This window comes from Portunus trituberculatus, chromosome 15 (genome assembly GCF_017591435.1).
Source record: "Portunus trituberculatus isolate SZX2019 chromosome 15, ASM1759143v1, whole genome shotgun sequence".
In the NCBI taxonomy this organism is placed as follows: domain Eukaryota; kingdom Metazoa; phylum Arthropoda; class Malacostraca; order Decapoda; family Portunidae; genus Portunus; species Portunus trituberculatus.
The window spans coordinates 14,581,026-14,595,795 of record NC_059269.1 but is presented as its reverse complement, the minus strand read 5'-3'; the positions used below and the strand labels follow the sequence as shown (position 1 = coordinate 14,595,795).

The window sequence follows — 14,770 nt, the reverse complement described above, 5'->3', positions numbered from 1 at the left end:
GAGAGAGAGAGAGAGAGAGAGAGAGAGAGAGAGAGAGAGAGAGAGAGAGAGAGAGAGAGAGAGAGAGAGAGAGAGAGAGAAAGAGAAAGAGAAAGAGAAAGAGAAAGAGAAAGAGAGAGAGAGAGAGAGAGAGAGAGAGAGAGAGAGAGAGAGAGAGAGAGAGAGAGAGAGAGAGAGAGAGAAAGAGAGAGAGAGAGAGAGAGAGAGAAAGAGAGAGAGAGAGAGAGAGAGAGAGAGAGAGAGAGAGAGAGAGAGAAAGAGAAAGAGAAAGAGAAAGAGAAAGAGAAAGAGAAAGAGAAAGAGAAAGAGAAAGAGAAAGAGAAAGAGAAAGAGAGAGAGAGAGAGAGAGAGAGAGAGAGAGAGAGAGAGAGAGAGAGAGAGAGAGAGAGAGTCATTGGCAAATAATAATGAAAATAGGTATTGTCCACTATTCGTAAATTCGGTGGCCTGATATCGCCCGCTAAGACATAATAAAAGTAATACGGCTTTCGTTGACTCTCTCTCTCTCTTTGTGTGTGTGTGTGTGTGTGTGTGTGTGTGTGTGTGTGTGTGTGTGTGTGTTTTGTTATTTATATATTCGTTTATCCTGCTTCTTTTATTTCTCCTCGTTCCGTCCCTTCCCATGTTCTGCTTTCATGTTGCAAATGTTTCTCTTTCCATTCATATTTATGAGTAATTTCCTCTTGCTTTTCACCCTTCCCTCTCTCCTCACTTCTTGTTTGAATCTCTCCTCCATGCTTTAATAATTCCAAGTATTCAGGGTGTGAACTAGCATTTTCATATGTAAAGGCAAGGTAAACACCCAGATAGATTTAAATACCTGTGTTTATTTGCATGCTTTCTAAATTTTTAATATTTTCACCGTTTTTCATGTCAAGTTTCTTCTATGGATGCAGTATGGAAGGAATTGGTAGAAGGATGATACTTAGAAATTATTTACCTGTGTTTATTTGCATGTTTTCTAAATTTTAATATTCTTCACCGTATTTACGTTTTTCATGTCGTTTCTTCTATGGATGACGTAGGGAAGGAATTGGTAGAAGGTTAATACTTGGAAACTGAGAACTTAACGCTTAGATTCAAAGTATGCAGCCACTAATCACCTAACTGTTTCGTATTGTTTGAAACTAACTACTACGTATGGTCCTGATCGTTTCGTGTGCGAGTATCAAATCTTTGCCAACAGCGCATTTAGTTATCAGTTATCACATTTTTTCTCTCTACAGTACCTTCATAACTTGCACATCGTCTTGTAAGTCAGTCCAGTGAAGCTTCAAAGTACATTTCCTATACAACGTAACGTTTCTTTTCTTCCTTTTTATGTTTGTGAATTACTTGGGAATGACTTAGATGGCCGTTTAATATTAACAAGCATCATCTTTATCTTATTCTTCTTTGTCTTGCATTTTTTAGAAAGGAAAATCTTAGAAGTTTTCTTTGTCACCATCATCATTAACTTATGAAACATTATCACTGGGAGTCGAGATCATAGCGCTCATTAATGAAGAAAGAGGGTATTAATGGACCTGATTTCGTTCACATTAAATCTCTTTCTCCTCTCTCTATTGCTTTTCATGCTCGTCTTCCGACATACATTTACGTATATTCAACTCATTTATACACTCTTCTCTCTCTCTCTCTCTCTCTCTCTCTCTCTCTCTGAGACACGCACACACACTCACACTCACACTCTCTCTCTCTCTCTCTCTCTCTCTCTCACATGCATACGTACATGCACACGCACACGAACACACACACACACACACACACACACACACACACACACACACACACGCTGGATGTGCCACTATTTCATCACTGTCACCTTTTTAACAACCCAACGAAATACTTTGCGTTGGGTGACCCACTGCTTTATTGTTTTACCTGGATTGCCCATTACCTTGACTGTCCTGTTACAAGAAAGGAACATTTTTAGCACGCCTCCATGGGGCGGTAGAGCCTACTTTACATACGACACTTGCCTTGTACTACACTACACAGTCAGCTGCTTCTTAACATACCTGGTACATTCCTGGTAACAGCTTCCCACTAAGGCTTAGGTAATCCACTTTATTTTTGTCACAACTAAGCTTTAGAAGATAAATGTAATCCCATACACCTGCACACCACACAAGGTACAACGCGTCACTACCTTGGCCAAAAAAACTTCCTCGAGCTAGGCCTATGACTGGACCGTCTCGGACCTATGGTCTAGTTTTTCGAAGCCGTTCAATGCCGGGACGATATATATATATATATATATATATATATATATATATATATATATATATATATATATATATATATATATATATTCAATATATCTTTATATAATAAAGAATATGTGTATCGTTCAAGCATCGAACTGTTTCGAAACACTGAATCATAGTTCTGTGACTGTGTGCAGCTGAGGAGTGAACTCAGCGTCGTTACAGAAACTCCTAGAATAACTTAGATGAATATAGAACGCAGAAACGAAAATTATATGCAGTAAAGCGATTATAGAAAACGGAAACGGAAAGTAAAATATCTTGTTTTCCGCTACAAAATAACTGTACGGTGCTTCATTACGAGCAAATTGGACTGTTTTGGTGGAATGTTGTTATATGCACGCAAAAAACAAAGAGAATATTTTTTTAAATTATTTTCAAGTGTGTGTGTGTGTGTGTGTGTGTGTGTGTGTGTGTGTGTGTGTATGCATATGTGTGTATGTGTGTGTGTGTGTGTGTGTGTGTTTTCACTGTTTGATCTGCTGCAGTCTCTGACGAGACAGCCAGACGTTACCCTACGGAACGAGCTCAGAGCTCATTATTTCCGATCTTCGGATAGGCCTGAGACCAGGCACACACCACACACCGGGCCAACAAGGTCACAACTTCTCGATTTACATCCCGTACCTACTCACTGCTAGGTGAACCGGGGGTACACGTGAAAGGAGACACACCCAAATATCTCCATCCGGCCGGGGAATCGAACCCCGGTCCTCTGGCTTGTGAAGCCAGTGCTCTAACCACTGAGCTACCGGCGTGTGTGTGTTTCACTATTTGATCTGCTGCAGTCTCTGACGAAACAGCCAGACGTTACTCTACGGAACGAGCTCAGAGCTCATTATTTCCGATCTTCGGATAGGCCTGAGACCAGGCACACACCACACACCGGGACAACAAGGTCACAACTCCTCGATTTACATCCCGTACCTACTCACTACTAGGTGAACAGGGGCTACACGTGAAAGGAGACACACCCAAATATCTCCACCCGGACGGGGAATCGAACCCCGGTCCTCTGGCGTGTGTGTGTGTGTGTGTGTGTGTGTGTGTAATAATTTTTTCCTGTGTGCCAGAAATGGATGTGATGACTCCGTACATTCTATTTTCGGCGTGTTGTGCCTCGTAAAGCCGCCTCTTCCAGTGCCAGGTAACCACTCACCGCTCCTCACAAGCCCAGCTTCTCTGCCTGCTAGCCTCGGCCGCTAACTTTCTCGCCTTTCCACATTTCCTCCCACACATTTCCTCCTCCTCTCACAAGTCAGGCATCCTTTTCTCCGTCATGTCTCTGTTGAACCTCTTCCTCTTCTTTTACTCTCCCAACCACCTCATCTTCCTCTTCATTCTCGACTTTTCACCTCCACCTCCCTTCTTCTCTTCCCTCCTTAGTATCTTTTTCTTTTTACATCTAGAATTTTTTCTTCCCTTATCTCACATTATCTTAGTCATATTTAGTATCTTTTCTCACTTCTTATCCCTTGCATATGTTCCTCCTCCTCCTCTTCTTCCTCCTCCTCCTCCTCCTCCTCCTCCTTTTGTTCCCTTTCCTCCTCCTCCTCCTTCTGTTCCCTTTCCTCCTCCTCTTTCTTCACCTCTTGTTCATTGCACGTCTAAAATGATGCGCCATAATTCTGCACTAGTTTCGTGACCCTTCCACGTCTTTCGACTGACTTTTCTTTCATAATGTATCAGTGGGCTAAGAATCTATCTCCGACTTTGTAATTATTGAACACAAGTGAAATATCAACATGATATTGCGCATGTGAGTGAGTGTGTCTGTGTGTGTGTGTGTGTGTGTGTGTGTGTGTGTGTGTGTGTGTGTGTGTGTGTGTGTGTGTGTGTGTGTGTGTGTGTTTTATCATGATTTCACATCCATAATTTTTTCTTATTTCTTGGAAAATCGTCTTTCATCTTACTATTCTTAATGGGATTGCTCTTCCTTCTCCAAAGTATTTTCTCCTAACATAAACTAGATAATACAGTTTTTTATAACACACGTTACCATCACTACGTACGCCTCAGGGGTCACGTGGCGCCTCATTACTGCACTATGATGAAAGAAATAGAATCCCTCTTTAGAAATGTACATTTTGAAGTTTATCACGCTTTTGTAATTGCCTCACATTTTCGTTTTTCCTTTGTTTCCATGGTTTCATTCACACTTCTGATTCCCGTTGTTAATTCTCAGAAACAAATAATCAAAATGTAGTTCACGCAACATAAAACGAAAATCATGGACGCTGCATTACACAAACGAAAGCTAGAGTCCCTGCATAAGAACAAGACACCTTTTTTTTGTGATGTTGAGCAAGACGCGCGTTGCCTGGATGCTCCCGGTGCTATTTATCGGCTCTAAGATATTTCCTGTTGGGCTCGAGCGCCAGCAAAAGGAAACCAATATTTTGGTGACTCAGTACCTTGTTCATGGGTAGGAGCGTCGAGTGTACCAACGCTTATGTAGATTGGATTTGTTTCCAAGGCACAGCACATCCGGACGAGTTTCTCCCCGGAGCAATAAAATTACCGAGTTGCCTGAAAGCTTTCCTTTCTACACACACTTATTTGGAGCACTGGTGTCTCGAGTTACATAGTGAGTTACATGTTTTCTCTTCACATGGTTAGACATTACAACAATGCATTCAATATATCTAAGGACCATAGTTGCCATTTAGATATATTTGCTATATTGAACTATCAATGCATAACCTGTAAAGCTTTTTCCGTCTTCCACCACCAATTCGTCGCCTAGTTTAAGGTAACTAGATTGAGATCATACATGTACATTATGCTTTTTCTTCTCGTTTTTTAAGAATAGGTTATGTAATAATGCGGGGAAAAATCAATGTAGTGTTTAAAAAAAAAAAACTAAAATGAAGCTGATTTAAAACAATGCAACAAAGTGCCTTTCTTGTTCGTTGCGTGACGCTTCTTAAATGAGTAAATGATTGGCAGTGTGTGTGTGTGTGTGTGTGTGTGTGTGTGTGTGTGCATAAAAATTATGATAGTAATAAATGATGAATTTAACAACAACAATAATAAAAATAATAATAATAATAACAATAATAATAATGCCTGAGCGTGCTCTTGCATGCTTTTTCTAAACATTGGTGAACAACCACAAACACGGGGGCTGCTGCGAACACACTGTTGTGTACACAACAGTGAACAAACAGATGCATAATAGAAGCGAACAAGGGCACAGCTACGATGACAACACTGGTAATGGTCAGCGGCACGAGTAAAGAGAAACAAAGGAAAAAAGCGGAGCGTAGGAAGAAACACAATGGATATCTAGCAAAGGTTGATAGTGTCTTTTCTGCCCTGCAGTGCTATGGTGTATATCACGTTATTCATCAATTTGTCTTTGATATGAGCAATGCAAGTGTACATGTCCGTCTATTCAGCAGCATGAAGTAGAAGTCCATGTATATGTATTACGTTTACGGAATATTTTGTTTTCACTACCAGTTTTTTTTTATGTTGCTAATGTAGTATATTTACATATAACGTTGTGTGTGTGTGTGTGTGTGTGTGTGTGTGTGTGTGTGTGTGTGTGTGTGTGTGTGTGTGTGTGTGTGTGTGTGTGTGTGTGTGTGTGTGTGTGTGTGTGTGTGTGTGTGAGAGAGAGAGAGAGAGAGAGAGAGAGAGAGAGAGAGAGAGAGAGAGAGAGAGAGAGAGAGAGAGAGAGAGAGAGAGAGAGAGAGAGAGGAGGAGGAGGAGGAGGAGGAGGAGGAGGAGGAGGAGGAGGAGGAAGAGAAGTAGAGTGAGCACAGAATACTAAGCACCCCTGGAAGGCGAGGCTGTAAGCACACTCTTGGCAGACAGTGAGACCTGTCGTGACCTGTGATGTCAGGCGTGAGTGGCGTCGTAATGTCCCACAATTTAGCACTTGCGCGCTCCCTTCACCACATATTTCCACCGTGGAGGTACACACATAAGTTTGGCGTTAGGCATATTTACATTCGGGACGCCAGAGGTACGTGAATCAAGGTTACGAGGAAGCGAGATGAGAAGGAGGCAAAGAAGCGAGGGATGGATATGTATTTGGTCAGAGAGAGAGAGAGAGAGAGAGAGAGAGAGAGAGAGAGAGAGAGAGAGAGAGAGAGAGAGAGAGAGAGAGAGAGAGAGAGAGCCGTTTACCTGACATGAATAAAAAAAAAAAAAGAAATCCAGAAAACAATTTAGATCTTGGTAAGTCTCCAAGGACAACTGATGCCAGACATACAAGTATTGTTAACAGATCGCCACCATTCCCAAGCTTTGGCTGTTCCGGGGATAGCAACAAATCGGATTAAGAAAGACGAGAGCAAGAAATAATAATGTAGGTTTTATCAGAAGCAGGGCTGTTTCTGTTCTACAAAAAGACAAAGAAAAAGAAAACAGAGCGTGGAAGAGATGGACGAGAGGTGCAAGAACCGTGAGAAATAGTTGTACCGCAGGCAGCGATCTGGAGAAAAGGACAATTTATTCCCCTCAATGGCTCTCTTGGTGACAATTCCGAGTACCTACATTGAAGTATGAAAGTATTTAGAGTTATACAAAACCGATAGGTGTACTAACATCAACACATAATATACAGAACACTCACACTACATTATGGGGCTCCTAATTAGACACAAGTAAAAGAAAAAAAAAAGAGAACATTATATAGTAAAGATGAAAAATTATGAATAAGATGAAAAAAAAGAAAAAATATGAAAAAACATGAAAAAAAAAACATAATTAATTTTTGGTATCCGTGTGTAGTGCTAGTGTTTGTTGAGAAGTCTAAAGGTCCCATCTATAACTGATGATGTCCACTGCTGCGTCTGTAGATCACCGGCGCTGCAAGGAACAATTTATATACAGTAGTTTTTTGTCTTCATTTTCCTCTTTATGCATAGATAGTTTTGTAGCATCAGAATTTGTATCCGGGGGAAATTTTGTAGATTCATGTAAAATAAGAGAATGTCAGACTAACATTTACTGTCAGAAAATTGCGAGATTGTTCTATTTTTATTTCAGTTTTTATTACGTGCTCACAAAATGAGGGAGAGAATAATAAAAAGGAAAAGCTCCTTGTCACTGATATTTTCACCGAAGGGATGAAATGTTTTAAGAAATATACCAGATTATTTCTTACTGCTCTCGCTCTCTCTCTCTCTCTCTCTCTCTCTCTCTCTCTCTCTCTCTCTCTCTCTCTCTCTCTCTCTCTCTCTCTTTCTCTCTCTCTCTTGTGACGTTAATTTATTGCTCACTTCATCGACTGCAGTGCGACCGATCTTAAATGTAAAAGATATTATTGAAACTGAAAAATTAAAACTGCACTCATAAAATCGACATATATGAAACGTTATGAGGCAAGATATAAGTACATACTGCAATTTTCTGCATAATTCTTCAGCAGTTGTTGTCTACTTCAATAAAAAAAAATAGAGATATGGTACCGTATTGGATATTATACAATTCTAATATATAAAGTTGATTGATACGTCTCCATAAAAAAATAACACCTTTCATTTAATTTTGTAATGTATAAGACAACAAGAAATATTCGTGTTTGCTAGCAAATATCTTCTGGCCGAGAGAGAGAGAGAGAGAGAGAGAGAGAGAGAGAGAGAGAGAGAGAGGACTTCCTTGAGCTGTGGATGAAAGAATGCATTTCCTCTCAACCTCTCGAAACTGTATGATAAGTTTTCTTTTCTAGTGTTTACGAGCCTCTCTTTTATCTTCTGCGTCTTTCTCGTCCACTGAGTGTGTGTGTGTGTGTGTGTGTGTGTGTGTGTGTGTGTGTGTGTGTGTGTGTGTGTGTGTGTGTGTTATCTCCGCCTTGGTGACTTGTATCACATCATACTTCAGCGCAATGTTTCTCGTGACTAAATCAATAAACTACAAACTGTTCATGAAGCTGAACATCCTTATACTTTTCTTTCTTGAATCTGAGCTCACTCCTAAGCTCATCAAGAACTTATAATCAAGGATTCTTTTATTATATATATATATATATATATATATATATATATATATATATATATATATATATATATATATATCCGTAATAAAGTCTTTAGGGAGAGAGAGAGAGAGAGAGAGAGAGAGAGAGAGAGAGAGAGAGAGAGAGAGAGAGAGAGAGAGAGAGAGAGAGAGAGAGAGAGAGAGAGAGAGAGAGAAACTCTGATATTTATGCTCTGCTGTTTTTTATTAAGAAGACCTTGGACTGGAATTTGGAAATTGTGTCAATACAGGGATGAATAAATCCAAGTCAGAATTTTCAATAGTCTGAAAAATCGGAGCAATATTTTTGAAATAAGACGTTCGACTCCCACTTCCTCTTTGTCTGCCAACTTTTATTACAACACGCTGATTAAATTTCGGGAGACTACGTGTGATCTTACAGTTTAGCGAAATTTGTCTTGGAAAATAGACCGTGGTGCTCCGTGGTGCTCAAGTCTTTTATGAGTCGTGACTTTTATTACGAAAAAGATTAACCTCCTTTCTTCTTCTTTCAGAATTCATGGCGTATAATTGTACAGTGAGTGATGTGATCTCGCCAGTTGATGGTACAATGAAAGGCATGAACTTTACTTTCTGTCAGGCAATTTACCTTTGATAAATTGTGGTGTATGTGTGTGTGTGTGTGTGTGTGTGTGTGTGTGTGTGTGTAATTCACCTCGGTAGTCGGCTGGTCACCCAGCCAATCTTCCCCATTACGGAGCGAGCTCAGAGCTCATAGACCGATCTTCGGGTAGGACTGAGACCACATCACACACAACACACACCGGGAAAGCGAGACCACAACCCCTCGAGTTACAGCCCGTACCTATTTACTGCTAGGTGAACAGGGGCCACACATTAAGAGGCTTGCCCAATTGCCTTGCCGCTTCCCGGAACTCGAACCCGGCCCTCTCGATTGTGAGTCGATCGTGCTAACCACTACACTACGCGGTGTGTGTAATTCACTGTTTGATCTGCTGCAGTCTCTGACGAGACAGCCAGACGTTACCCTACGGAACGAGCTCAGAGCTCATTATTTCCGATCTTCGGATAGGCCTGAGACCAGGCACACAACACACACCGGGACAACAAGGTCACAACTCCTCGATTTTCATCCCGTACCTACTCACTGCTAGGTGAGGCTACACGTGATAGGAGACACACCCAAATATCTCCACCCGGCCGGGGAATCGAACCCCGGTCCTCTGGCTTGTGAAGCCAGCGCTCTAACCACTGAGCTACCGGGCGTGTGTGTGTGTGTGTGTGTGTGTGTGTTCTCGTTTTATCCTACTACATAATTCCATCCCGCCCCTTGACATTGAAGACATGACAGGTACTCTGGTGGTATTACACAGGAAATAGTAGCATAGCTGAGAAGTGCCTCCTAATATTTGGTTCTACAAAATCTGCCACCTAGCACCTTACAACCTCCTTCAGTGTTAGCCATTCGTCTCTTCTCTGCTTGCTTCCTTCTACTCTTCGGTATTTTTGTGGAAGTCCCCCCAAAACTTGCCTTCACAATTACCTTAACCCTAATAGATCCAAATAGTGGTCCCTCACCACGTTACATGCACCACAATTCTGCGCGTACCTCACAAACGCATTCCTCTTTAAGTTCACCGTCCTTTCATCATTCATATCGTTAACTCCATCACCGCTGCGTTTCATATATCCAACTATTGTTTGTGACGGTGGTGATGCAGGCTTCTCACACAGGCGGAGTAGAGGCATGTCATCAAGTCCTTCAGAGGGTCGTCCAGCACCATGATTACAGGAACTAACACCACTTTTTCTCTAAGATTGTGACTCGTTCTGTTCTCAAGTTCCTATGATGGTCGTCCACCGCCTTGATTACAGGAACACCACTTTTCTCTAGGATTGTGGCCTCCTTTGACCTGGCACTGTCACGTACTCTAAGCCATTCATTTGCATACATCAACTTCATCGAATTAGGTAAAGTGAAGCATTTCATCGTGCGTTTATCAGATAACTGAAATCTTAAGTACCAGCTTCATAGATATTCTCACATGTCAACAACCCTTGGAGGCATCTCGCACCACCATGAAGGTCCCCCCTCTCTCTCTCTCTCTCTCTCTCTCTCTCTCTCTCTCTCTCTCTCTTCAACCCTTCCTCCTCTCAGACGTCTGCGCGTCGCCGTAAGGATTAACAACGTGAACAAGAAGGTAACAATGAGAAACAGATTGATGGCATCACTACTGTTGTTAGTAGCCTTTGCAAAACACTTCACATAGTATTCATAAATTACATCGTTCTTTTTTACTTTCTGCATGACATTTCAAACGTACACACTGACACATGTGGTTTGTTTTTATAAGTTTTATTGTTAATAATTTTCCTCGTAAAGTAAGACAACGTATTTTCATCTTATATCTTAAATGTACAGTCTGTATGTAGTACGACAGTCATTTGATTTCGAATACTCCAGGTAAGTCAGGCACCACAAAGGTTTTCTGTTCCTCCCGACAATAGAAAACGAGCTGCATGACGCCATTTGCTGCTCAGTACGCCTAGCCCACAGTGAAAAACTGACAGCATGCTGGAAAAAGAAAAAAAAAAAGGTCCTGTGTGACGCCACCTTTACTGTCATTTCAGTGCGTTCATTGTTGATTGTAAAATAAATCGATGAATGTTCTCCATCCCTGCTGTGTAACCCAGCCAAATACACACAAACATTCCTTGCTATGCTCACACACAGAAATGCAATTGTCTCCTTATGCAGCACTCCCAAGGAAGGATATTTGCTTGGAAAGTCCTTCAAAGAAATATTATTCTTTGCACAGAGTTAAGATGAGAGAAGTTTCAAATATTCACCGTCTCTTTTTCTTTGGTATGTCTTACAACCGATAAACTTCCTCACTGATTTTTAATTAGTAGAATTCTAACTCTGAGTCTGATGTTGATATTGGCTTACCTTTGAAATACTTGTTGTAGGAATGCTTGCAGCGAGAATATTCTCATTTCACCCCACAATGAACGTCCACCGTGGTCCAATCCTCTCACCCGCCTACCTCAGACTAAAGCTCCCAACCCCGCCTCTAATTACTTTCCTCACCACTCCGACACATAACCCAATGGAATTTCCTCCTGTTCTCTACTCGGTTTTTGTTACTGTACTGTTTGCACATGATCATAATATCGAATTTGAGTCTCGTACTTCCAGTTTTCCCTGTCTCGTTGTTTAATTCGTTTTTCTATATTTTTTTTGTTTTGTTTTTTAGTGTTGGTTGTTATGAGACTTTATTACTTTACTTGAGTTATTGTCTTCCTGAGGCTGAATGTAAGTAAAGGTAAAATATCGTAACTGCTCGATTTTGTTTAAGTATTTGTTGTTTAGTAAGTCTTTCTATTGCCTTTTTTAGCCTTGTTGGTTGTTATGAGGTTACTCGTTTGATTGGGCTTATGTCTTATTGAGGCTAAATGTAACTAGAGAAGGTAAAATGTTGCAACTGCTTGATTTTGTTTGAGTACGTCTTTTTTAATGTCTTTTTCAGTATTAATGGTTGTTATGAGGCTTTATCTCCTCGTTTGATTGGGTTCACGTCTTATTGAAGCTAAATGAAACTAGAGAAGGTAAAATTTTGAAGGTGCTCGATTTTGTGTGACTATATGTTGTTTAGTTTGTCTTTTCTATTTTTCTTTATATTTCTAGAGGTAGTACGAAATATATCTTATCATCGTTATATTCAAATGTATCTCCTCCCTCCGTTATTAGCCAGTCAAAATCAGGTTTGCTTCCCAGAAAGAGAACTATGTATAACGCAAAGAACTGTTGTTGAGGAATAGCAAAATGTGTGTTAGAAATATATAACAGATGTGAAGAAATGGTACGGTGAAGGAGAAAGGTGTGGATTTCAGATGTTTACCTTTAAGCTTGTCCTTATACTTGATCTATCTATCCATCTTTCCTCGTATCAATCAACACGGCAAATTTCAAGCAGCGCAGCACTAGAACTAATCGTCAAGCCATCCATTTTTATCTTTACCTGTATTTTCTCTATTTTTTTATTGTTTTTACAGAGCGTGACAGAGACAAAAAAGGAACTAACGATGGGAAGGGACACACTTTTTCCTGAACTGAACCTTTGAAGTGAACTATAAAAGAAATAAATATATACTGCCCATCGATTACATTCTGAGAAGCAAAATAAAAGTGCTGACATGATATTCCTCTTTCCGACTTTGTCCCCTTTTTCGTCCTTTTGGCATCGGCGACCTTCTGGTATAAATATTTGATGGCGCAGTAAAAAGAAGAGCCGGTGAGGTATCGATATTCACAGCATGCCAGACACTCAGCGGCCTGCGAATGAGAGGAACCGAGAGAGGTATACGTAGGATAGGAAAGCTGCATGACAGTGGCGTCCCATGGTGCAGCAGTGGCGTTCCTTGGTTATGAGTGTGCAGCAGTGGCGTCCCTTGGTTATGAGTGTACAACAGTGGCGTTCCTTAGTTTGGATGTATGTACGAGTCTCACGAAAAACAAAAGATGAAATATCAAGATTATTCACAAACGAAACCCTTGGTCCTATCGCTGAGCCGCCTTGTAGAAAACGAACTTGCTGGACTTTGGATCTTAGTTAATTAAATTCATGCAGAACTCTGAGGCTTGTCACACGCTCCTCCTAGCTAGGGGCTGGAGAAAAGTGTTAAGCTAATCTTCCTCTGCACCTGAATTATATAAAAACATAAGAAAAGAAGGAATCTGCAAGAGGCTGTCAGCCCCTACACGTGGCGGTCCTTGTATGAGAAAAGCTACCCAATTCCATATATTATCCCCATCCATAAATTTACCTAATCTTCTTTTAAAGCTCCCTATTGACTCAGCACTACCAACATGACCGCACTACCAACATGACCACTGAGTCTGTTCCACTCACTCATCAACCACTCTGTTTGAAAACCAGTTTCTTCCTATTTCTCTCATAAACCTGTATTTTTAAACTTAAACCCATAATTTTTGGTTCTGTCCCTGTTACTGATCATAAGAACTTCGCTTATGTTCCCTTTGTTATAACCCCTATACCATTTCAATACTTCTGTTACACCAGGACAAAGGGCCACTGTGACGCGTGTTTCCACAGTTAGCCTTCTTCATATTTCAACAGGTATACATTTACTGACCAAAATGAAGGAAGAAAGAGTTTAGTCAGCAGATTCGAACTAGACACCGTAGCTTCGTACCCCGACAGGATAGCGACGCCAACAAAGAAAGTGCATTTTCTCATTAATGATGGTATGAAATGCTCACGAGGTTGTATAATGTATCATAAATAAGAGCACACACATAACGTTAGTGAGCCAAATAGTGCACTGGCGAAGAAAATTTCCTTAATACTGTTGATGTTGACGTGGAGGTGCAAATCGTTTATTATATGATTATCACCTTTCTTTATTCGATTATTTTTATTTTTCCTTTTACTTCAAGAGCGCATTTTTATAGGTATATTTGTAATGACAGGATTAGAGAACGTATTTAAAATTCTTAGTTACCCTGTTCTTTTTTTTTTCCTTTTATATTCTTTCCAGCAGTCTCTTTTTGTATTTTCTTCTTTCTCCATGTTTCCTACCTTATTCTCCACTTATCCATTACCTTTCCATTTTTTCTCTTCACGCCACAAATATCATCACCCGCCTCCCCTTCCTTACCTTTCCCATCCCTTCCCTTCCTTTCCTCTCCTTTCCTTCTCATTGCTAAGAGACGCTTCTTTTCTTCCGTGCCTTTTTCTTCGTCTTTTCCGTTCCATCCTCTGCGTTATTAACTGGCAGCCGCATTCCCGCCTCAAGCCTCAAGCCCTTACCGCCACCACTACTGCCACCACTACCACCATCGCTCTTGGAAATCCTGCTGTAAAGAATTATCTGAACAACACACTAAACAAACAATGCATTACGGAAGAAAGCAGTGAAATAAACATCTTACATAGTTCGAGTCCAGAAATCTGTAAATAAGTAAAAATAAAATAAGCCAGGAGACCTAAAATTATTTGGTGATTAAGATTTTTTCTCCCCTTATACTTCTTACTTCTCCCCTCTATTTTTCCTTCTTTTTTCTTCGTCTTCTTCCTCTTCATCCTCTTCCACCTCTTCCTCCTCTTCCTTCTCCTCAAAGCTTACAAGCCTCAGAATCTTCAGGTATGCAGTGAAAACCCAATGTTGGTTCGGAGCTTGGTGGAGTGCCCTCGATGGAGGAGGAGGAGGAGGAGGAGGAGGAGGAGGAGGAGGAGGAGGAGGAGGAGGAGGAGGAGGAGGAGGAAGACGAGCAGGAGGAAAGGAAGAAAATAAAGAGAACAGAATGAATGAAAAATAAGAAGAAAGAATGAAAGAAAGAAAACTAAGAAAGAACAAGGAGTAGGAGGGACAAGAGGAAAAGGAAAACGACAAAATAAAAATGAGAAAAATACGTAGAATTTAAAACTTAAAATAGTAAAGTAAAGGTAAAAGAAAACGAATAATAGCACAATAAAACTAACACGAGTCATAGTGCTTGGCTGCTTCTCTGCTCATGTTCATTC

The 14,770-nt window shown here is 40.6% G+C and overlaps 1 long non-coding RNA gene across 2 annotated transcripts in view; it reads right to left on the bottom strand.

Annotated features, from left to right (window-relative positions):
- Nucleotides 1-2,164, bottom strand: part of LOC123504171 — a 60,224-nt gene extending 58,060 nt beyond the window's left edge. For both annotated transcript variants that reach the window (XR_006674731.1, XR_006674730.1), the window contains exon 1: nt 2,022-2,164. This is a non-coding gene — a long non-coding RNA (uncharacterized LOC123504171). The remainder of the gene's footprint in view (nt 1-2,021) is intronic.
- Between the last annotated feature and the right edge of the window lie 12,606 nt (nt 2,165-14,770).